Below are 25,373 nucleotides of genomic sequence, written 5' to 3'. Positions count from 1 at the left end.
CTCCCTGTGTCTCCACATGGCCGAAGTGACTGGGGAGCCCTGAGGTGGGGGGAATCTTCTGTAAGGGCCAATCCCACTCATGAGGATGAAGCACTCATGACCTGCTCACCTTCCAGAGTCTTCCCCTGCCAACACCCATCGCATGGGTTTGAGGATTCCAAAACTCAAATTTTGTGGGAACTCGAACATTCAGACCAGAGCAGAATCAGATGTACTACTTTACTTATTTGTTGCTCAAACTGTTACACTTTGACCATTGGGAGTTCTTCCAGAAGGTTCCTGTACCTGTTTGACAGACTCCAATCAGTGGGCTATTCGTTTGTTTTTTGCAAATCACTTGCTCACTTTCTGAAGGATATGAAGTTCTGATAGAACTTTTAAACACAAAGAGGAGAGAGTAGTATTTAGTGAAATGGTTTTAGGTACATGTACCAGTGCTGAATGAAGTGAAATGGTATTTTAAAATCCAAAATCTGACAGAAACTAGTGTTTTCAATGATGTATTCCCCAACTTATGTTTTAAAAGTGCAGGGGCCTAACACATGGCTGTCATTCTGACAACTGAGGATGCAGACAGTCCTTTCTCTGTCAGAGTCCACATCCTATTTGAGGATGAGACAAGCACTCACAGGAGGTTCTCAGTTTGCGTGGTGCTGACATGCATGAATGTCAGTTGCCACAGGTCTGTTAAATACCATCAGTACCCCAAAACATGATTTCAGTTTCATTTGCCATGGAGGAATTTTCCATGAGCAATTGCATGAGGTATAAACGTTGCCACCAGCTCTTCCTCAGGCCACAAATATCTATGTAACTAACAGGTGCTCATCATGGTAAGTAAGAATCATGTCTTTCAAAGCTGGTAGTGGTGGTTCTTTTTGATTCTGTTACTCACTTTACCACAGATAGCAATGCAGGTGGTTGTGTTGTCTCCTGGTCTTCCAGTGTGGAACCCTGGTGTCATTGTACAAAAGTGAATAGTGGCCAAGGGGAATTGGCACAAAGCTGAAAGTGTGATGGAGAAATGAGAAGAGATAGGACTTTAGGTGAAGTTCAAATTGAATGTGAGTGGGGCTCATGAAGGCATAGCTACCAGGGGAATGGTGACAGGAGTGCTGGTCCCCAGAGTGTGGATATGCAGCCAGAGTGAAGGCAAACTTACAAGGTCACTGAGGTTGTGGTGGTGGTTGGGGGAGGGAGGCAAAGGGTAAAAATGTCCAAGAGGTAATGATGCCAGCAAATATTCAAAATAATGATGTAAGGTTTTCATGACATTGAAAGTGCAAGGGATGGAATTTTGGAAGCTGATCCCATTTGAGATTGGAGTGAGGTAATTCAGAAGCTGGCGCTATATGGTCAACCATGCGATCAGAAGGCCAAGTACTGTGCAAACTACTCTTGATGTGTCTTTATAACAACAAATGTTGGAGAGGATGTGGTGAAAGGGGGACCCTCTTACACTGTTGGTGGGAATGCAAGTTGGTAAGTCCACTTTGGAAAATAGTATGGAGGCTCCTCAAAAAGTTAAAAATAGAGCTACCCTATGACCCAGCAACTGCACTACTGGGTATTTATCCCAGAGATACAGATGTAGTGAAAGGAAGGACCACAGGCACCCCAATGTTCATAACAGCAATGTCCACAATAGTCAAACGGTGGAAGGAGCTGAGATGCCCTTCAACAGATGAATGGATAAAGGAGATGTGGTCCATATATCCACCATTGGGGGCACCAATGATTGTGAGAAGGAGCAGCAGGAACTGTGGGCAGGTGGGTCTCTGGGGAAGCAAGGCATTTGGGCAGAGTTGTGGAAGCTTCTAGTTGTTCCTTGTTATAGTTTGGGCCCCTCAGGGAAGGAAGGAGGCAGCAGAGATTGAGGGTAGCATGTAGTAGGGGAGGAAGAAAGGAGTTTTGGGACCCATGTTCATAGTTAACTATCTGTTCATCATTCTAGAAAAGTTCCCCATGTGTCTCCTATGTCATCGGTGCTATTTTCTTCCTGGGACATCTGTTTTAAGAGGACTGGCAACCTGACGTAGGACTCTGCCACCTCAGCCTTCCTCCATAAGTCCTGATCCCCCTTCCCCATACACTCTTGTCTGTCCCACAGAGGGTCAGGCAGGAACCATCCTCAGAGTAGCCATCTGGCACCTGTCAGCATTCTCTTAGATGTGGAGTCCTTACTCAAATAATTTAGAGATGGTCTCCAAGGGTTCTTCCCACCCAGCTGCCTCTTATTCAGCCTCTCCGTCCATTTTCTTCCCAGAAGCCCTAGGACTCTGTGTGCATTTCCTGACAGTCTTTGATGCCACCCACCTCCTACAGGCCCCCACATACTCTTGGGAGTTGGACACTTCTCAGAGAGATCCCAGAGATTCCTGAGGGTGTGGAGAGAGGTGTATTACCTACTCTTTACTCCAGGTGGTGCTGACCCTCTGTGACCTGTGGGGTGGCCCCTTCCTGACCTGGCTCCTCTGGGACTGAAATTTGCTTGCCCTCCCTGTCCCACAACTTACAGTCAGGCCCTCACTTCCTGTGGGCATAGATGGCAGAGACAGTGATGAGCAGCAGCAGCTTTGGGCCCAGGGTGAGAGCCACCAAGAGTAGAGTAGACAGCTCTGGGTCTGGAAATGAAGGAACAGGAGGCATCATCAGGGTAGGCATCTAGGTTCTATTCCCAGGGGCCTCCATTTACATCATTCAAGGTGACTCAAACTTATTAATGTTCTGGAGGTCATTAATATCCTCCCCTGTGATCAGACTCAAGGCAGAATTTGGGGTAAGAACTTCTTCATCTCACTCACTCCTTTCTCACTGCCAGGTGTCCTTCTTGAGGGAAAAGGTGGGGAAAACGAACACTCAGGAATGTGTTAGTTTGGTTTACTGAATTGGTCCTCACACCCTGTGGGGCAGGTCATAGAGCCTCTTTCTGATGACCCAACAGGCTCACAGTTTACAGACGGTGGACAGACGAGGTGGTTCAGACCCAAGGAAACCCCTCACTTCTGGCCTGCAGGATGACTCTGAGACCTTGTCTTTGGACCAGGACAAAGCCAAACTTTCTGGGCCATAGGGACAAATATCTGTCTGGCCTCACATGGAGTGAGAACAGATGTCGCGGTCAGTGAAGGGCAAGGCTGCCCTGCTTTGCTCCATGCACACGGTTTGACAACTCCCATGTACAGAGATGAGGATGGAATCCTCAGGATGACCTGACCTCAGGAGACATGCTGGATGGACAATACCCTGGGGAGGCAAGGGAATGGGGTCTAGTGCTCAGGAGAGTTTCAAACACCATCCAGCCCACCTGGACCCCAATGCCACTGTCAGTGGACGTCTTTCTGTTAGACACAGGGGTTGGATCTGTAAATATAGTTTCAGATTCTTTGCCTTTTTACAATGACTGGTTTTTTAATATTTACACAAAGAAATTGAAATGATTTTTGAAATATGTGGAATGATTTTAAAGAAGGAGCAGAGAGCTCACCATATTTGCTCCTGGCATGTTAAAAAGATGGCAGGTCTCAGCTGGGGATTGGGGGTGCTGGACTTTTTCTCTGTTGAAAGGGCTGTATTGCCCATGTTTGTACCTGCTTCTAGAGGGAAGCCTCTAGCAGAGGACTGGAGTAAGTGGGGATATAGAGACTTAGCCAATCCTCTCTATTTAATACACTCAAAAGGAACATCCAGCAAGCCAGCTTTCTGTCTGAGGCTGAGTCTTGCTGTGTACCACATTGTTTTTAACATCTTCCTTTGCCAGTCCTGCCTCCTTCCCTTTCTCGCAATCGTGGATTAGCAGCACTCCACAGTGAGCAAGTCTGCTTCCCAGGGCAGCTGGCAGGCAGAGTTTATCTGGGAAGGGTCTGGATTGCCAGCTCTAATGAGCACAGTTGGACATGGGTCCCTACCAGTTGGCTGGCCAAGAAGTCCCCAGTCCTATGAGCAGTAGAGCAGGGTAAGTCCCAGTTTGCCCTGGCTGGAACCTCACTGTGGTGACCTGGGCTGGTATAAGCAGAGGAGGGGTGTACTCTGACAATCTGGAAATGAGTCGATCATTATAAGAACTATAGGTTGGGTGGCTATTGCTGGGCATCAGTCCTTCACAGGAAGACAATACAATGTGAAGACCAATTGATCACACATGAAAAGTTTTTTTGTGAATGTCAGAGGACTTCCAGGCAACATTGTAGACTCCTAATTCCTAGAGCTGAAGGGCAGAAAAAGCTTGAGGACATAATTTGGTCCAATATAATCATAAAAGCATCAGTACTACAGAGAGGATTGAATTCTCAGCTACAGTGCACCTGTTCTGCCAAAATAGGGCTGTGATGGGAAATATGAGAGAGAGAGATACTGAATTGTGGGATAGGGACACTGGGGCCAAGGCATTCAAAGCCCACAAGGCACTATTTGGCTGGTGAAGACAAGGCAACAGCTTAGTTACTCATCTTGGAATATAACCCCTTAACTCAAAGAAAAAAACAATAAAAGGACAGTAAATTCTATGGAAAACTGGTTCTCAGTAGTCCTTGGAGAGCAATGCCCAAACTGTGAAATTTCTTGGAGACTTAAGAGAAAAATCATAAAATTCAAATGCACAATTTCCTATGCCATTGCCCCTCCCCCCACCTTCATCAGCCCAGGAAAGGGCAGGAGAAACAGACAAGGGCTGGTAGCCAAGGAGTCTGAGAATTATTTGGAAATCCCATCAGCAATATTAAATCCAGCTTAAATTAGAAAATATTGGAAATGTGTCCTGTGGTCAGGACACAGATCATAGAAGGGATTTCAAAGTACACTTGACCCAAGAGGGTTGACGCAGAACCCCCAGAGTCTGTGAATATAGTATCTTATACTGCAAGAGGGACTGCGTGGTAATTAGCTAGGGTCTTTAATGGATCATTATCTTGGACTACAGGAATTGGAGCCAACTTAATCACAGAGACACTTACAAGTGAAGGAGGGAGGCAGGAGAATGGGAGCAAGAGGCGTGATGACCACAGCAGAGGTCATGCATCCGGGGGCCTTGGCAGAGGAGTGGGGCTGCTTCTAGGAGTTGGAATAACAAGGACAAAGACTCTCCCCCAGTGTCCCCAGAAGGAATGCAGTTCTGCCATCCTGTTTTAGACTTTCCACCTCTAGAAATGGGAGATAATGAATGTGTGTTGTTTTAAGTTACTAAGTGTGTGCTAATTATTATAGCAACAATAAAACCCAATACAGGGGAGTCTGGGTGGCTCAGAGGGTTAAAGCCTCTGCCTTCGGCTCGGGTCGTGATCCCAGGGTCCTGGGATTGAGCCCCGCATCGGGCTCTCTGCTCAGCGGGGAGCCTGCTTCCTCCTCTCTCTATGCCTGCCTCTCAGTCTACTTGTGATCTCTGTCTGTCAAATAAATAAATAAAATATTTAAAAAAACCCAATACAGGGAGGCATGGACATTTTAAAAGGACAGATGTGAATAAAAGGGTCAGGCACAATTTAAAATGCATTACTCTGGGGGGGGGAGGTAAAAAGGAAGGAAGAGGTGCTGTTTCAAAATTGAGTGGTGAAGAGACAAAGAAAAAATGGGGATGGCAAACTTGGGGTCCTGAAAGAAGAACCAGAAAGATCATGGGACTTGGAACCTCTCCCCCACTCTCCAAGCCAACCAACCAATCCCAAGGCCCAGTAACATATGTGGCCAAGCTATACTGAGAGAAGGGAAGTCCATTAAGCTAGAAGTATTGTGAAATAACCTCAATATCATAAACATGAACAAAAAGAGGTACTTCATTGCACCACACCCCTATAGACCCAGGATGGCAGTGGCTGGAGTCTTGGGATGGCCAGGGGAGGTGGCATCTTGGTGCAGCAGTGTCACATAGACATCTTACTCTTGACTCCAGCTTACCAAGCCAGACAATCCTAGTATCCATTTCCAGCCTTAAGACACTAGCAAGGTTACTAGTACAGGCACACTGGAAACACCAGACATAATGGCCATAGCTTGAGCCTCAGTGCACAACCAAAGACTAAAACCCAAACCCTAGCTGATCCAGACAAGATGGTGTGTACTCATTTCTCCCTGCTCTCCTAATTCAGTATAAGCCTGATCCCTGGAAATCACATAATTCAAGCACAGGAGGACTCTGAAAGGTGGAAGAGGAAGCCAGGTGGGCTAGATGTCTGTGGACTGGAGGAGGAACACAGCATCAGGCAACATGGTTCCATACTCCCGTGTCCCCAGGCACAGAAGGAGGCCCAGGTGTGTCATTCAAACAAAGAAAAATCTAGATTCATTAATCTCAGTTCTCATTTCAAAAAATGTGGAGGAGCAAAATAAGCAGAAGGGGGAAAAAAGAGAAGAAAAAGCAATAAAATAGAAAAGAAAAGCAATAGAGAAAATCACTGAAACAAAAGTGGATTCTTTGAAAAGACTGGCAAAATCGAAATACTTTTAGCATTTCCAACAACAAACATTATGAGAAATGACACATTTCCCATATGAAGAATGAAATGGGATATCACTACAGATCCTACAAACATCAAGGATAGCAAGGTAATATCACGAGCAACTCTATGGGCAGAAATTTGGACCAAAGAAAAGAAATGGACCAAATTCCTCAAAAGTACAACTTGCCATGAGCATCCAATATGAAATGAAGAATTTGAGTAGCCATTCAGATTCTTTTCAGATCAACAAAAAAAAATTGTGGAGTCGCAGGTGTTTCATAGGAAAATTCTTTCAAGCATTTACAGATGAATGAAAACCAAGTTAGGTGCACAAAATAAAGTTATTGTAGAAGTTTTGGGAACTCTGAATATATATTCCATTTATTCCATAGTTCATGAGGGAATTATTGTTAATTTTATGAAATGTATAATTGTATTGATTTTGTGGAAAAATCAATGTCATTAATCACATGGCCACACAATTATGGACTCCATTTGCTGCTGGATGTGCATGCATGACTAAGTCATCAGCGGACACAATGATGCAACTTTTGCATATTTCTAGTTTTAAGAGATATTTGCTGCCATGAATGATGAAAACATCTACAAGGGATGAAAACCACAACTAGGTAAGAAAGAACAAGAGGAGGGGGTGGCTGGTCTGGCATGGTGACGTAATCACTGTCAGGTGAAGAAGCAGGAGGCAGGACCCTAACAATAAGATCATCTCCCTCCCTCTCTTCTTTCTTTCTCTAATGCATATTTATGTCAAAAGATCTATAAATATAAGTACCAAGTCTTACCATTGATCATCTTGGAGTATGGGTTTTGGGTGAGGAAGCTCACACCAAAATTCTAGTTTATGTCTATAGACTTCTGGATTACTCTATTATAAGCATGAATTACTACTTTTCACATAATAAAGGGTAAAATTTAAATGCCAGATCACGTGGCACAAGGCTCACCAGAGTTTCCATCTGTGCACTGGTCTTTTCGGTGGGCAGAGGTCTCCAGTATATGGCTTTTGCTGACCACCCGCTGGCCATCATGCTTCACCTTGCACGTGAGCACCATCTCCTCTGTGTGGGCAGAGAAATTGACCAGGGGCCAGCTCATCCAGTTAAAGGTCCCATCCTTGTTCTCTATGTTGCTTGAGGCTGTTTCTGTTCGGGACATGTTTCCATTCTCCAGCCAGGTCAGTTGTAGGCGCTGAGGGTAGAACTTCTTTGCTTGGCAGGTGACTTCACCTGGTCCTCTGCAATGCATTGCTGGGAAACCACCAAGGTGGGTGGAACTGGAAAAGCACAGGGCAGAAGCTCTCACCTTATGGAACAGACAGAACACGGGGAAGGGGCTCGAGAACTTAGTTCCCCCCCACACAGCTAGGGAGTCACCCAGAACAGAGCTAGGCATACAGCTGGTGCTCAAACACTGAGTCTTTCCATATGAATGAAATCCCTAAGCACAATGCCCAGCACACAGTAGGTGCTTAAGGACTGATGGCTCCTGGTAGGCTAAGAATGAGTGAAATCAAGATACTCAGCCCCACGCATACAGTTGGAATAGAATAACTGTAGCAAAACAAATGACCTCACCAAGCACACGGTGGCATGGAGTACAGCAGGTGCTCAATAATTGGAATTGCTACTGTAAAGTAAAGGAAACTACCAAGCACAGTGCTTGGTACATGGTAGGTATTCACCCTGCAGTGGCCATGGAAACAGTAGGAGGGGACGGCACATCTAGGTGCAGGTGACCTGGAGGGTCTGCCAGGGGTCAGACTCCAGGGAAGCGAGGGCTTGGGGCAGGGAGCGGGGGAGGGGCAGGCTCAGAGACTTGTGGGTTAGACCCGGGCTGGGGCTGGTGGGGAGGGGCATCTGCCTCGGAGGACCTCATACAGGTTGGCAGTCCCACGAAGAGGAGGGCCTCCCTGCAGGGTCACGTGGGTCACCTCGCAGATGACCTGGGAGCGAACATCCCCCAGGGCCAGTACCAGCCTGGTTGTGCTGGAGATGCTGTAGGACGTTCTGTCTCCCTCTGGGTCCACTCTGCTCTGGGAGGCTGCCAGCTCATTCCCATTTCTGAACCATCTCAGGGTGATGTTTCTGGGGGAGAAGCCGTGGGACTTGCAGGTGAAGTTCACTGTCTGCCCTGGCAAGGCCCTGACCACCGGGCCCAACACCGCGGGGAGAGAGGGTTTGGCTATAAGAAGAGCAGTTGTGAACAGTAAGCATGACTGTGGTCATCAGTGCTCAGGATATGTGTGAGTCGCTGTGGAGAACCCGCCACCCTCTGATAGCATGCGGAGTGCGGTGTCCTCTCCTCCTCGCACAGATGAGGCCCTGAGGTTCCAGAGCTGAACTCTGAGTCAGGGGCAGGGTCCAGGTGCAGTTCCAGACCTGAGTTCAAGTCCCCCTCTCTCTTCTCTGCCAGGCGACTTCCCACCAATCTGGGCACAGGAAGGATGTTTCTAATGGGTCTGACTGTTGGCATCAACCGTTCCTATCTGCCTCCCTGCAAACCTCACTGAGGTCAGAGAACGTGTGCAGCATTCCGTGCAGGGAAACAGGGGCAGAGCTGGACCCCATGGAAGCCAGAACCAGGCTGGCCAGTTGACCACAGGTGTGGCTCCCCCTCTGTGAAATGGGACACCAAGCATTTCTCCTTCCTGGGTTGCAGGGAGGGGCAAGTAAAGGAATGCTAGCAGTTTTGTTTGGAATTTATCACTGAAAACGCATATCGAAAGGAGGAGATAACTCAGAAGGTGGCTGACAGTAATCCCAGCCTCATTATAATGTTAAGATCCCCCTCTGAATATTCATCCAAAGCCCTCATAAGTGTTAGCCTTCTTGCCCCTGTTTGGGGTCATAGGTTTGGAAATTATTCCCCAACATCTTACCTGCACAAATAAAGACAACTTTGTGAGGAAACTCCCCCTGGGTGGTCTCTGTCTCTCCCTCACCAAGGAACTAAACTACTTTGGTTCAGGTACAAAGGGGCTGCTCCTTACCCCACATTGCACCCCAGGGGGACTTCTGTGGCCTCCAGCCTTCTTTTCCACAAAAGACCAAGAGTCCCACCCTCTTGAGCCCAACAGTGACCGCCCCCCACCTCTTCCCTTGAAGATTCTCCACTGCAAGTTGGTTATGGGGAGAGAAGTCCCTCTGGGAGTCCAGACCTGGCGACTATTTAACAATAGAGGGAAGATGTGGGTTCCCAAAGCTGAGTTTAGAATATGAACTCTTGCTCATGTTGCTGAAACACCCTCCAGGAAAGCATCTCCCCTGCACCTGCATTCTGCAGAGCCAGGAATGGGGTGCCCGGTGAGGCTGGCACTGTCCAGTGCCTCTATTCTGTCCAGGTCATTGCCCCAGGCTGCTCAGTGAAGGAGCAACATCACATAAACTGGGGAAAGACTCCGGATGCTCTTACATGTGAGAAGCCGTGTCCTCCAGGAACAGGCTCCACACTTCATGAGATGTTTGTGTAACTGTCTGATCTGGGGGTGCAAAGTAACAACACCCTCTCTCATAACTTTTTTTTTTTTTAAAGAGAGATCACAAGTAGGCAGAGAGACAGGCAGAGAGGGAGGAGGAAGCAGGCTCCCCGCTGAGCAGAGAGCCCGATGCGGGACTCGATCCCAGGACCCCGAGACCATGACCTGAGCCGAAGGCAGAAGCTCAACCCACTGAGCCACACAGGCGCTCCTCTCTCATAACTTTTTAAAATGCTTACTACTGAAAAAGACAACACGAGGTGTTCAAGGAGAAGGTCTGAACATTCTCCTACTTTGACCAGCACAGTGAGCATGCAGAGAACAGGGCTGTGAGTCTCGATGCTTGGGTTCATTCTTGGCTCCTGTGCCTGCTTAGGTCAGGTCCCCTGAGCCTCAGTGTCCTCATCTGTAAAAGGACAGCAATGGGTCCTCCTTGCTACCTCTGGTAAGAGGAGCACCTGCCACAATGAAGACATAGGGTTGGCCTGCTGCCTGCCCTTTCCCCTCTGTCTTTACCCATTCTCAACCAGGGCGCCACCTGCGTGGGCAGCTTGGGGAAGAGGAAGGAGTGCTCTTCCAGGAGGAACAGACCTGCCCGGTGCTAGTGCTGGTGCCCAAGCAAGGGACGTATGACTGGGAAGTCCTATAATGTCTGCACAGTCATAATAAAGTCACCTGTCCAAATCCAGGGGGATTTGGACTCACTATGAAGTCAGTCCCTGAATTGCATGAAGCTTTTCTGGACAGACCCACAACAAATGCCCAGCCTCTGGCATCTTCTCCTTCCGGGGTTGTCAGAGTAGACAGCGAGCCTATGCCTCTTCTCACTGTGATTTTGCTGAAGCTGAAAGAAAGAAAGTCATTGTCCCACCTCCCTACCTTGTGTGCATATGTCCACACTGGAAGGGAAGGGAGTATAAGCTTCATGATAGAGGAGACTTTGCCTGTTTTGTTCCCTGCTGCTCCAGGGCATCTGAAACAAAGTCAGCACAGCAGGTGCTCAGTAAGTGCTGAGTGGAGAGAAGCTTGGCCACCTGGGAGGGAGTGCTCTCTGGAGACAGGGTGAGCTTGGGCCTTATGACTGGGAAAGCCCCTCAGACTCTCAGTCCCTCATCCCTGGAACCAGAGAGCTGGTCAGGATTGGAAAAGGGAGCTATGGAGTCTGTAGACAAGAGTTCTAGATTTTCCCACTATTTTCTAGCCATGTGGCCTTGAGCAAATAGCATGACCTCTCCAGGCCTCAGCTTCCCTGATCCATGGAAGGGGCTGAAGTCAGGGGCACTCACCACAATGCCTGATTCTCAGCTGTCAGACAATCTTATTGACCTATTGTCACAACCAAGGGATGGCGGAGGCCCACATCATACTCACTGCTCACGGTGACCTGAGTGCCTGGTCCAGACTTAATCTCTACATCAGGGTACCCTTTCTGGAACTTCACACAGTAGTAGGATCCTGTGTCTGCTGGGGTGATGTTACTGATGCGGATGGAAAAGTCCGTGTTGTTTCTCCTTGTGGCGTCTGAAATATTTGTCACTCGGGGGAAGTGGCCGCCTTTGAAATTGAAGATTAACTCCCGTCCTGGTCCTGTCCCCCTGAACCACTCAACCTTCCCCAAGGGGAGCAGGGAAGTCATGGTGCAGTGCAAAGTGGCTGTATGTCCGTCTGTGATAGACACTAACTTCTCAGGCTGGATCACCTGCAGCTCTGCCTCACCGGCCACACCTGGAGGGAAAACAGAGCAGTCATTTACTCATCCTTATGTGATCCTGTGTGTTTTCTCAAGTGTTGATCCACTCATTGACTGAGTGTGCACTGTGAGCGGACCTTGAGATATACGTGGCGTGTAGCCCTCACCACAAACCTGTAAGATGAAATTCTATCACAAATGCGGAAATAAGACACAGAGACTCAGTGATATCACACACTGCAGGTTAGAGTGCCCTGATTGGAGCTGGAGTCCCTCTCTGAAAGTGTCATGCTTCACCAAATGTTTCTGGTTGTCCACTTTCTGGCCTCATGGAGTGTTGCTCTTTCTGGACCCTTGTATTCAGTGGGACCATGAGACTTCTTTAGACCACTGTGTGTGAGCTAAAGGAAGGGATGTGTTTTCTGGGCTGTGCATTGAACTTCAGGAACCTCTGTGAATCAACTTCCTTCTTCAATATGCATGTGCCCATGCTGGAGTCTGTTGATCAGTCTGGATACTTGAGTGACAGTGATGACAGAGCTTTTGACAAAAAATGAACAGGTAGTTTAAATGAGCGGTAAAAGAGAGTTTCAAATCCCTGTGGCTCCCCCCCACCAACTGCAATCATATTATATCAGCTTCTAAATGCTGCTATAGCAAATTATTAAAAATGTAATGTCTGAAAACTGCATAAATGTACTGTTTTATAATTCTGGATCAGGAATCCAAAACTGCTGTTGCTGGACTAAGACCAAGGGTCAGCCAAGCTGCATTTCCTCTGGAGGTCTGTCCCTTGCCTTTCCAAATTCTAGAAGCTACTGACATTCCTTTTCTCATGGTTCCCATCTTCCCATCACTCCAAATTCTCACCTCTATTGTCACTTATCCTTTTCTAACTTTGACTTTCCTGCCTCCTTCTTATAAGGATCCTTGTGAACATATTGAGACCGCTTTGATAATCTAGGATAATCTTTAGGTCAAGAGTCTTAAGTCAGCCATTTTTGCAAAATCTCTTTTGTCATGTAAGAGAAAACTGTTCACAGGTTCTGGGTATTAGGATATGGACCTCTGGGGGGGGGCATTGTTTCATTGACTGGATGTCTCCCCAGACGTTATGGAAACCAGTTACTGTAAAACAAACAAACAAACAAACAAACAAATCCTTTGTCTAGGCCATTATCACAGAGGCTGAGCAGGTAACTTACTGGAATCTCTAAGAAGAAATATTGAAGAAGTGAACTAGTGAAGGAGTTTGTGAAATTAAACTAGAAATCAATAACAGAAGAATAAATTGAATATTCTCAAATATATTGACATAAAACAACACACTCTTAAAAAAAATCAAAAGGCCCAAGAAAGAATCACAGGGGAAATTAGAGAACATATTGATTTGAATGAAAATGGAAACACAACATGCCCAAATCTGCAGTCTGTGGTGAAAGCTGTGCTAGAGTTAAATTTATAGCTGTAATGCCTACATTAAAGAAAGATCACAAATCTATTAACAACCATACACATTAAGAAATCAGACAAAGAAAAGAAAAATAAATCCCAATCCCAAAGCTAGCAGAATGAAGGAAATAAAAAGACTAGTATAGAGTGAAAGAAAATGTTAATAGAAAAACAACAGAGAATATAAAAAAGCCCAAGAATAGTTCTTCAGAAAAAACAATATGATTCACAAAACTTTAGCTAGATTGGCTAACAGAAAAAAAAAAAAAGACAGAGAGAGAAGACTTCATTAACTAATATCAGAAACAAAAGAAAGATTTTACTAGCCATTTTTATAGCAATAAAGGGGATTCTAAAAGAGTACATCAAAAATTGCACACCAATAAATTGAATAACCTAGATTAAATGGACAAATTTCTAGACACACACAATTTATGAAGACTGAATCATAAAGACATAGAAAATATGAATAGAATATCACTGGTAAGATCATTGAATCAATAATCAAAAAATTCCCAACAAAGAAAAGTCCAGGACTTTGTAGCTTTACTGGTGAATTCTTAAAATTTTCATTAAAAAAAAAAAAAAACTTCCTTTATTTATTTTAGAGAGACTGAGAGAAAGGGAGAGGGAGTCCGGGGGAAAGAAGAGGGAGAGGGACAAGCCAACTCTGCGCTGAGCATGGAACCTGACTTGGGGTACAATTCCACAACCCTGAGATCAGCCAAAATCAAGAATCAGATCCTCAACTGAGGATATCTGAATGACTGAGTCATTCAGGTATCACCCTGCCAAACTTTTAAAGAAAAACTAACACTAATCCTCTCCAAACTACTCCAAAAAATTAAAGACTTAGGAAGACTCCTAGGTCATTTCGAGTCTTTTTGAGACTCATTCTAGGGCAGCAAAGAATACAAAGAATACCAGCAAAGATACCACAGGCAACAAAGAAACTACAAGAAAACTACACACCAGTATCTTATCTGAATACTGATGCAACAATGTTCAACAAAACATCAGCTAACCAAACTCCATAGCATATTAAAAGAATTATACACAATAATCAATAATCAATTCTTCCTGGAATGCAAGAATGATTCAACATAAGAAAACCAGATAGGGTAATAGGACACATTTATAGAGCGACAAAAAAATTACCATGGTCATCTCATTTGATGCAGAAAAATTACTTGACAAAAGTCAACATTTTTCATGATTAAAAACAATAAACTAGGAAGAGATGGAAACTTACACAAAATGAGAAAGTCATGAGAAAACTAGAACTACCTCATCCTTGATGATGAAAGTCTGAAAGTTTTTTCTCTAAGATCAGGAACAAGGCAAGGATGCCCACTTTGACCACTTCTATCCAACACAATACTGGAAATTCTATAAAATGCAATAGTCAAGAAAAATAAATAGCATTCAAGTTGCAAAGGAATAAGTAAAACTATCTCTCTTTGCACATGACACGATTTCATGGGTAGCAATCCTAAAGATTTCACACATAAAAGTAAACTGTTAGAGTTAGTAATAAATTCAGTTAGTTTGTGTTATATAAAATCAACAGTCAAAATCAGATGCATTTCTACACAGTAGTGATGAACAACTCAAAAAGGAAATTCAGCAAGCGATTCCACTTACACTAACATAAAAAAGTATAAAGCACTTAGGAGTAAATTTCTGCATGGAAATGAAAGACTTGTACACTAGAAAGTGCAAAACATTGCTGAAAGAAATGAAAGAAGACATAAATAAATGGAAAAACATCCCCCATTAGTGATTGGAAGATTTTACATTGTTAACTTGTCAATGCTACCTAAAGCAACCTACACATTCAATGCAAGCACTTCCAAAATCCCCAGGGCATTTAAAAAAAATAAATAAATAGAAAATTCCATTTTAAAATTCATATGCAATCTCAAGGGACCCCAAATCACCAAACAATCTTGGAAAGAACATATTTGGAGAATTCACGCTTCTTGATTTGAAAACCTACTACCAAGTATAATAATCAATACTGTGAAATGACAATAAAATAGAGATATAGAGCAATGGAATAGAATAAGAGAGCCCAGCAATAAACCCTCACACATAAGATCAAAGGATTTTCAACAAAGGTGTTTACCTTTCAATGGGGATGGGAGGAAGAACAGTCTTTTCAGCATAAAGTGCTGGGAAAACTGAATATCTACATGCAAAGAATAAAGTTGAACCCTCACTTTATATAGAAAAATGAACTCAAATTGGATGAAGGGACCTAAATGTAAAAGATAAACTATAAAATTCTGAGGAAAATAAGTGTAGGCAAAACTCATGATACTGGACCTGATATTCGAGGGAGAGGAGATGCAACATGGGGGGTTAATGGGGTAGGAGAAGAATAAATGTAACAAGATGGGATTGGGAGGGAGACAAACCATAAGTGACTCTTAATCTCACAAAACAAACTGAGGGTTGATGGGGGGAGGGGTTTGGGAGAGGGGGGTGGGGTTATGGATATTGGGGAGGGTATGTGCTGTGGTGAGTGCTGTGAAGTGTGTAAACCTGGCGATTCACAGACCTGTACCCCTGGGTATAAAAATATATGTTTATAAAAAAATAAAATTAAAAAAGAACAAAAAAAAAACCTCATGATACTGGATTTGGCAATGACTTCTTGGACATCACACCAAGAGCATACATAACAAAATAAAAATATAGAAATTGGACTTCATCAAAATTAAAGACTTTTGTGCAGAAGAGGGCAATATCAAAAGTGAAAAGGCAACTCAGAGAATGGGAGAAAATATTTGCAAAGCATATGTCTCATAAAGGATTATTAACAAGCATATAAAAAGAACTCCTACAATTCAACAAGAAAATAACAAAAAGTCCAATTAAAAAATGGACCAAGGACTAGAGTAAACATTTGTCCAAAGAAGGTATTCAAATAGTGAAAAAGTACATGAAAAGATATTGAACATCACTACTCATTAGAAAAATGAAAATTAGAACCACAATGAGATACCCCTTAATCCCTTAGAATGGCTTTGTCAAAAGCAAAACAAAACACAATACAATATAAAAAAAATCAGAAAATAAGTGTTGAGTAAGTTGTGGATAAATTGAAATTCTTGGACATTGTTGGTAGGAATATAAAATGATGTGACCACTGTGGAACCAGGGGTATTTTCTTTAAAATTTAATTATATATAATTTACCATATGATTCAACAATTCTATTCTTAGGTAAATATGCCCCAAATTATAAGAAGGTACTGAGGTAATTGTACATCAATGTTCATAGCAGCATTATTCATGATAACTGAAAGGTAACAGAAAAAAATTCATTTCTATCAGTAGATAAATGGATAAACAAACTGTTGTATATAGATATATGCAATGGAATATTATTTAGCCTTAATAAGCAATGACAATCTGATATGTTCTATAATGTGAATGAACCTAAAAAAATATCCTAAGTGAAAAAAGCCAGACACAGAAGGACAGATAATATGATTCCACTTATATAAAGTGCCTAGAAGAGACAAATCCATAGATAGAGAAAAGTAGACTAGGGCACCTGGGTGGCTCAATTCGTTAAGCATCTGCCTTCCATTCAGGTCATATCCTAGGGTCCTGGGATAGAGCCCCATGTCTTGCTTCCTGCTCGGCGGGGAGACTGCTTATTCCTTTCCCTCTGCCTCTGCCCCCAGCTTATGTTCTTTGTCTCTCAAATAAATAAATAAAATCTTAAAAAAAAAAAACTAGAATAGAGATTAACAGTGGCCATGGTGGGAAGAAGGAATGGGGAATTCTTTTTTTTTTTTAATTGCCATATCCTTTTATTTAACTTATTTTCTTCATTCAACATGATATTTTCTTTGCTGAGAAAACAAAACCTTTGACAGGATCTCTACATAGAGAAAGCCATCACCAACTCCAACAGCAACAAAAGGGAAATTGACCACTTAACTTTGGAACTAACAGGAGCCAGGACTTGATTCAGGACACCTGTCAAGTAGCCTCCAATCCAGGGCCCCGCCCCAGGTGTGCACAGAGAATTGGAGGTCCTACACTGTCTACACACCAGCCATCAGTAATAGGCAGGTTAGCTCTGTTATTCTTTAGTGCTCTCTATAAAGTCACAGCCACTTCCACACGGTCATAGCCCTGGACACAATCCCACAGACCAGCTGGGCAGGGAGGCTCTTTTGTGACAACTGATCCACTTTTCCATTGCATCTACACTGAAGGGAGCCACATTGGCTTACTTTAGTGAAAGTTGTGTAGAATACAAAGGAAGTTCACACATCTAAGCTTGCAGCTGTTTGTCTGCGAGAAAGGTCGTTGGCCCTGGTGCCCACACACAACATTAGTTACAACACGAAGGGCTGAGTAGGGGCAGTGCCATGCTTCACTCAAGCTACTGGGCTGCCACTTTCCCTCTAGCTCAGGGAGAGAGCTGCTCTAGTGTTTGGAAGATACAATAATGCATGATAAGACACACTTCAGTTGATGTTTGTGAGGTAACGTGCAATCAACCAAAATAGAGCAAGGGGACCTGTTTACCTAGAATCTACTGCCCCATGGAGGTTACTTAATAATAGAGAACCAAAGTTTAAATAACACATAGAATGTCAGTGCAAGTAACAGGGTCAGAGAAATGGTAGATTTCAGAGTCTACTGAGTCAATGACTTAAAGTAAGATCAAACTGTTTCCACATCAGCTCTGCTGTCCTTGGTCTGTCAGTGATGAGTTCCTTCATGATGGGTTGATGAGCCACTTTCTGTACAACCAACAGGAGAAAAATGCTATCTTTTCACTGAAACATCAAATGCAATTTTTGAGTCTTCTATTGAAGTCTTATTGAGTAATCTAGAACAACAATAATTGTACACACAGTTTCTCTTTATTCAATAGATTGGAGTTAAGCCAGCTTGCCATGAGGCCCAAGGAAAGGTTGAAGCTGAAGGCCTAAGATATTGAGATGTTTAAGGATGAAGCATGTCTGCATGCTCAGTAAGCATCCAATTCATCTTCCACACTTATGGATGGTTGAGATCTGTGTAGTGGGAATGGTTAAGTCTTTTTTTTTTTTAAGATTTTATTTATTTATTTGTCAGAGAGAGAGAGGGAGAGAGAGCAAGCACAAGAAGACAGAATGGCAGGCAGAGGCAGAGGGAGAAGCAGGCTCCCTGATGAGCAAGGAGCCCGATGTGGGACTCGATCCCAAGACGCTGGGATCATGACCTGAGCTGAAGGCAGCTGCTTAACCAACTGAGCCACCCAGGCGTCCCATGGTTAAGTCTTCATAGCAGAGCCCAGGTTGTTGGGGAGGGGAGAAACATTCCAGATAATCTAGAAGAATATGCAAGTGTTTTCATAGTGCAGAAACAGGAAATGTAGGGTTATCCTCAAAGTCCCAGAACCTAAATCCAGTCCTACTCTCATAGACAGAACCATGAATTCTTCTCCACTGTGAGGTCTACACAGCTTCTATGACAACTCACATAACCGTGCCCCTTCTCAGTTGACCTCAAATGTTTTTGCAAGCCTTCAACTGGGATCCAGTGAGATATTATCTTTCTATTTACATTTTCTCTTTCTAATTGCCTCTGGCAATTAGAAAGAGGAGAAGCTGAGCAAAGGGCAGTCTTAAGAACACCACTGAGTAATCATGTCTTGAGGTGGCAAGTTATGCAGCTGACCAAAGGGTTACAGGGAATGCTGAAGTGTCATGTTACAGGGGAGCATTCTGCTCTGAAGCCCACTGATCCCTTCTCCGCAAGATGCGGCAAAAGCCATGATCATGTCAGTAATATAAACCCATCTATATGGACAATTCAGATTCAGGTGATCCAAAATATCTTGAACGGTGTAGACAAGAGCCCATGGCAAGTCATTACAGTCTTCACAGAATGACCTCCTGTTACAAGAGACATAGAAGAGGCTTATCCACTCAATCTTCCCTTAAGATTCATACATTCTTCTATGATTCACTCAAAGGCTTCTCCTACAACTTAGGGAGAAACAAGGCTGAGCGGGGAGGAAGCAGCTGGTTCAACAAAGCCTCCCTGACCCCATGGCCCTGGGGAGCAGGTTTGTGTTCGAGGCTGAAGCACTGTGGGCGGAGAGTTATAATACTGCTGGCAGTAATAGTCCCCCACATCTTCGGCCTGGAGGTTGCTGATGGTGAGGGTGAAGTCTGTCCCAGACCCACTGCCGATGAACTGGTCGGGGACCCCAGATGCCCGGGTGGATGCCCAGATGATGAGCAGCTTAGGAGCCTGCCCTGGTTTCTGCTGGTACCAAGCTAAGTAGTTCTTCTGGTTGGAGCTGTATAGAAGACTCTGGCTAGACTTGCAGTTCATGGCAATGCGCTCTCCTGGAGATCCGTTCAGGGAGGCTGGAGACTGGGTCATCACGATGTCCCCAGACACACCTTGAACCGGTCGCAGGCTCGGTCAGCTTGGAGTGCGGCCAGAGGCCAGGGTGATGGGAGTAACTGGGCGCTGTTCTCTGAGGGCGCACTGAGGAGTAGGGCCCCAGGCTCTCGGCTCCTCCGGGCCGGAGACCGGGAGGCCGCCATCTTCATTCCCGCCCTCCGGCAGGAATGGGGAATTCTTGATTAATGTGTGCAGAGTATCTGCTTAGGATGTTGAAAAAATCCCTGAAATATACAGTGGTTCTGGTTTCACAACATTGTGAAAGTACTCAAGGCCACTGTATTGTAACCTTAAAAATGGTTGAAACAGTAGATTTTACACTACGTATATTTTACATAGTGTAAGAATTATGTACTCAAAGAAGGTGATGGGCCCATGTAGAGCCTTTGAGTGGACTAAATGGCTCAAGGGAAAAGAGAAAATGTTCTAGGGGCTGGTAGATTTGAGAAACCTGCCCTTGAATGGGCTGATAGAACCATGGGAGTAACCAAGCAAGGGTACCAGGAGGCTTCAAACTCGTGTTCTGAAAAGAATTGTGGGTAGTTTTATATCTGGACAATGAGTTACGCATTGAAGGGACATGAGTCACCTTCAGGCAATCATTTAACTTCAAGGGCAAGACTTTGCAGTTTGATTTCCCTGCCTCAGTGACAAGCCAGTCCCTGGAGACTGACATCAAGAAATACAAAATCATTTCTTCTTACTTGAAGTGTCCTCAAAACCAGGCAGGGATATAAATCAGAGAAGCAGGCTGCTGGTGCATCACACATACACCCAATGTTCTTTTCAATTTCTTAGCTACTCCTCAGGGAGGAAATTTGTGGTTCACCTTTGCAGAGTGTGAGCTGGTAAAGCCCATATACTTAGTATTATTTGCAATCAAACATGGCCTAAGGAGGGCACATGCTATTATAGGCAGGTCTTGGTGTGCCAAGAATATCAGGTGCTTTGGTTTGTAAGTCTTGAGGAGAAGATTGGGGTTGGGAAGCCTAACTGCTAGGAAAATAATGGGAAGAAATAGGAATGCACAATAGAGGGAGAAATGGAGGGAATACGAGAGAGAAGAGATCAGAGAGTCAAGAGGATCCAGGGAAAGGTGAAAACTCTGCCATCTGTATATCTACAATCCTCACAGTTCATCTCTGGCCCAGGCCTTGCCCCTAAACTCTGATTTTTATGTACAACCAGCCACTCAACATTTTTCTTAAGTAGAAATAAACCTCTCAAAACCAAACCAAACCAAACCAAACCAAACCAAACCAAACCAAACCAAACCAAACCAAACCAAACCAAAACAAAACCTCTCACGGCTAACATGTCTCAAACTGAAATCTTCAGTTTCCCAAACATCCTTCTACTTCTCAGCTGAGGCACCTTATTCTCCTAGATGCTCAGGTCCCAAGCCCTTAGAGCCTGTCTGTCTGTCTATCTGTCTTTCTCTCTCTCTCTTTCTTTCTTTCTCTCTCTTTTTCCTTTTCCTTCTTTCTTTTTTCTTTCTTTCTAAATTGTGGTATGTTAGTCACCATAACAATACATTGTTGGCTTTTTTTTTTTTGAGTCTTTTAAAATTATTAACATATAGTGTATAATTTGTTTCAGGGGTACAGGTCTGTGATTCATCAGTCAGTCTTACACAATACACAGCACTCACCATAGCATATACCCTTCCCAGTGTCCACCACCCAGCCACCCTATCCCTCCCATCTTCCTCCCCTCCAGCAACTCTCAGTTTGTTTCCTGAGATTAAGAGTCTCTTTTTTTTAAATCATATTTTTAATTTATTTTCAGCATAACAGTATTCATTGTTTTTGTACCACACCCAGTGCTCCATGCAATCAGTGCCCTCTCTAATACCCACCACCTGGTTCCCCCAACCTCCCACCCCCCCACCTCTTCAAACCCTTCAGATTGTTTTTCAGAGTCCATAGTCTCTCATTGTTCACCTCCCCTCCCTTCTCCTAACTCCCCATGTCCTCCATGCTATTTGTTATGCTCCACAAATAAGTGAAACCATATGATAATTGACTCTCTCTGCTTGACTTATTTCACTCAGCATAATCTCTTCCAGTCCCATCCATGTTGCTACAAAAGTTGGGTATTCATCCTCTCTGATGGAGGCATAATACTCCGCAGTGTATATGGACCACATCTTCCTTATCCATTCGTCCGTTGAAGGGCATCTTGGTTCTTTCCACAGTTTGGCAACCATGGCCATTGCTGCTATAAACATTGGGGTACAGATGGCCCTTCTTTTCACTACATCTGTATCTTTGGGGTAAATACCCAGTAGTGCAATTGCAGGGTCATAGGGAAGCTCTATTTTTAATTTCTTGAGGAATCTCCACACTGTTCTCCAAAGTGCCTGCACCAACTTGCATTCCCACCAACAGTGTAAGAGGGTTCCCCTTTCTCCACATCCCTTCCAACACATTTTGTTTCCTGTCTTGCTAGTTTTGGCCATTCTAACTGGTGTAAGGTGATATCTCAATGTAGTTTTAATTTGAATCTCCCTGATGGCTAGTGACGATGAACATTTTTTCATGTGTCTGATAGCCATTTGTATGTCTTCATTGGTGAAGTGTCTGTTCATATCTTCTGCCCATTTTTTGATATGATTGTCTGTTTTGTGTGTGTTGAGTTTGAGGAGTTCTTTATAGATCCTGGATATCAACCTTTTGTCTGTACTGTCATTTGCAAATATCTTCTCCCATTCCGTGGGTTGCCTCTTTGTTTTCTTGACTGTTTCCTTTGCTGTGCAGAAGCTTTTGATTTTGATGAAGTCCCAAAGGTAAAAATAAAACTGGGGGCATCACGTTACCTGATTTCAAGCTTTACTACAAAGCTGTGATCACCAAGACAGCATGGTACTGGCATAAAAACAGACACATAGACCAGTGGAACAGAGTAGAGAGCCCAGTTATGGACCCTCAACTCTATGGTCAGTTAATCTTCGACAAAACAGGAAAAAATATACAGTGGAAAAAAGACAGTCTCTTCAATAAATGGTGCTGGGAAAACTGGACAGCTATATGTAGAAGAATGAAACTTGACCATTCTCTTACACCGTACACAAAGATAAACTCAAAATGGATAAAAGACCTCAACGTGAGACAGGAATCCATCAGAATCCTAGAGGAGAACATAGGCAGTAATCTCTTCAATAACAGCCACAGCAACTTCTTTCAAGATATGTCTCCAAAGGCAAAGGAAACAAAAGCCAAAATAAACTTTTGGGACTTCATCAAGATTAAGAGTCTCTTATGGTTTGTCTCCCTCTCTGGTTTCATCTTGATCCTCTGTCTTGTTTCTCAAATTCCTCATATCAGTGAGATCGTATGATTGATGTAGTGTTCAATGATTCATTATTTGTGCATAACACCGAGTGTTCATTACAACACGTGCCCTCCTGAATACCCACCACTGGGCTAGCCCATCCCCCACCCCTCTCCCTTCTGAAGCCGTCAGATTGTTTCCTGGAGTCCATAGTCTCTCATGGAGCCTTTCTTTCCCACCCCAATCCTATGCATTAGGAATTGTGTTGGCTCCCTCTGCAGGCACCCACAATCTGACCTCTTTCCCATTTCTTTCCTGACTGCTATCTTTGTTAAAAGTGATTTTCCCTCTTCGCATGAACGCAGTGATCTCTTGAGGCTCTAGTTTCTTCTATTTATGCCCTGTGGTAGTCTATTCTCAACCAAATGCTAGAATAATTTAAAATTCATGTCAGATCATGTGACTTCTGTCTTCAAAACCTTACAATGGCAACCATTTCACTCAGAGTAAAAGTCCAAATATTTAGGGCCCCCCTGGTGGCTCAGTCAGTTAAGCATCTGCCTTCAGCTCAGTTGATGATCCCAGGATCCTGGGATCAAGCCCCATGTCAGTCTCCCTATTCAGTGAGGAGTCTGCTTCTTCCTCTCCCTCTTACCCTTCCACCTCCCACTTGTGGTCTCTCTCTTGCTTTCTCTCAAATAAATAAATAAAATTGTTTTTTAAAAAAAGTCCAAATACTAGAACAGAGCAGGAGAATTCTGTTCTCATGTTGTTGCCATGCTATTCAGGAAGGCTCTTCCTCCAGAAAAATCACATGGCTCACTCCCTGACCTTCTTACAATCTTTGCTCCATTCTACCTCCTCAATGAGGCCCACCTCGGCTACCTGTTTAAATACATCCTACCTGAAGATTCTCTCATTGTCCTATCCAGCCGTACTGTCATTCTTTTTTCTTAACACTCATTGCTTTCTGTATTCTATGTTATTTACTGATTTGTCATGTCTTCCTGTCCTTTCCTCTACTATGATAGAACTTCCACAAGGACAACTGCTTTGTCTCATCTGTACAGATGCAGGAATTTCCAGGTGTGTGTGGCACATGGTGGTGTTCGAGAAATTGGAAAAGTTATTCCTTATGAAACCTCCTGAGGTCTGGAGGTGTCAGCTGGTACTAGATGATGGGGATCAGGATATACAAATGTGGATGTAATTATAGATGCCAATCAGGCAGGAGTCTTCACATCTTTTATCCCCTTCTTCCCTTCCCATCCCAATCCAGCAGGGAAGGGAATCTCTAAGGTAGTAATGCACAAAGTTCTACTCATTTTATGAAGACAGAAGTTTGCTTGTCTTAAGAGCTCAGTGGAGGGTGAGCAATAAGTCTAGAGAATTAGGAAAGAGGGTGAGTAGCTGAGAAGGAATCACACATCTGTTCAATGTGCATTTCATGTAGACTGGACCTGATGTGAAGAGAACAATATGGAAATCATTTTTAGGAATTTCATGTGTGTGTGTGTGTGTGAGCGTGCATGCCTGGGATATGTACCCTTCCTTACATCCACTCATATGCACAAACACACACACACAAGTGCATTCACAAGTATATATAAAGTATAGCCTACCATGATAGTATACAGATTGTTTTGAGGAGCAAATGAAATGGTAATACATGTTAAAGGCCCAGTAAAAAATTCAGCTCATGGGAAATATCATTAACAAGAGTTTGTGAATACACGCAGCACGGTGGAACTCTGGAGACCTCTGCGTGTGATGTGTGATGGCTCTTCTGTTTGCCTCTCTGTGTTTTCTGGTGTTTCTGCAATTGGCCTCCATGGAGGAGCCTGGAGCTAAGTGGCCTGGACATGAACCCCAGATACTCCACTGACTTAGGTAGGTGACACTGGGCTGGTTGCTCTCTCTGCCTCAGTTTCCCCATCTGCTAGTCAGGAGTACAGTCATAGCTACCAGGCAGGCCTTCTGCGGAGGGTCTGGGTAGCACACCTGTGTTTACCAGGAGGCCCCCCAAATGCCCAGGGGCAGGGAGAGGTTGAAGAGGCAGGGAATGGGGAGTCTCCACCAAGGCAATACTTACCTGTGAGTCCCAAGAGCAAAGCCAGCAGCAGGTGAGGAGGAGGGCAGGGTCCGGATGCAGGGGCCCACATTGTAGAGGCCTGAGGATCCCACTCTCTGCAAATGTGTGTGCTGGGGCAATGGGGCCTCTGTTCTGTGTTCTCTGTTCTATCTGTGATAGAAGAGGAAGCGTGCATGATTAGTAACAGGATTGTGAGGCAGCAATCTGCTTCTGGATTGTGAAACAGACGTCAGACAGAGAATGCCTCACATGGTGATAGGGGCCTCTTCTTACATTTCAGGGAGAGTGGTCAGGCCCAGCAGGAATGATGTTTCCTGCCCGCCTGGGGTCTCTGCTCTCTGCACTAGACCCCTCCCCCATCTTCAGATCTTCTTGGCCATTCCACACTTGGGAGCTCCAGGTCAAGAAGGATCTGCATTTGGGGGCTGTGTCTCATGTCCTGAGCCCTGGGTACTTGGGGGTGGCTGGCTTGTGGCCTCATTCTGCACCAGTACCCACCAAGAGCTAC

General features: G+C 44.3%; 1 pseudogene; it reads right to left on the bottom strand.

Moving 5' to 3' along the window:
• Positions 1–853: 853 nt before the first annotated feature.
• LOC125109879 (signal-regulatory protein beta-1-like) lies at positions 854–24,989 on the bottom strand (annotated as a pseudogene).
• Between the last annotated feature and the right edge of the window lie 384 nt (positions 24,990–25,373).

The sequence above is a fragment of the Lutra lutra genome, chromosome 9 (genome assembly GCF_902655055.1).
Source record: "Lutra lutra chromosome 9, mLutLut1.2, whole genome shotgun sequence".
NCBI classification, from domain to species: domain Eukaryota; kingdom Metazoa; phylum Chordata; class Mammalia; order Carnivora; family Mustelidae; genus Lutra; species Lutra lutra.
This window is presented reverse-complemented; position numbering and strand designations above follow the sequence as displayed.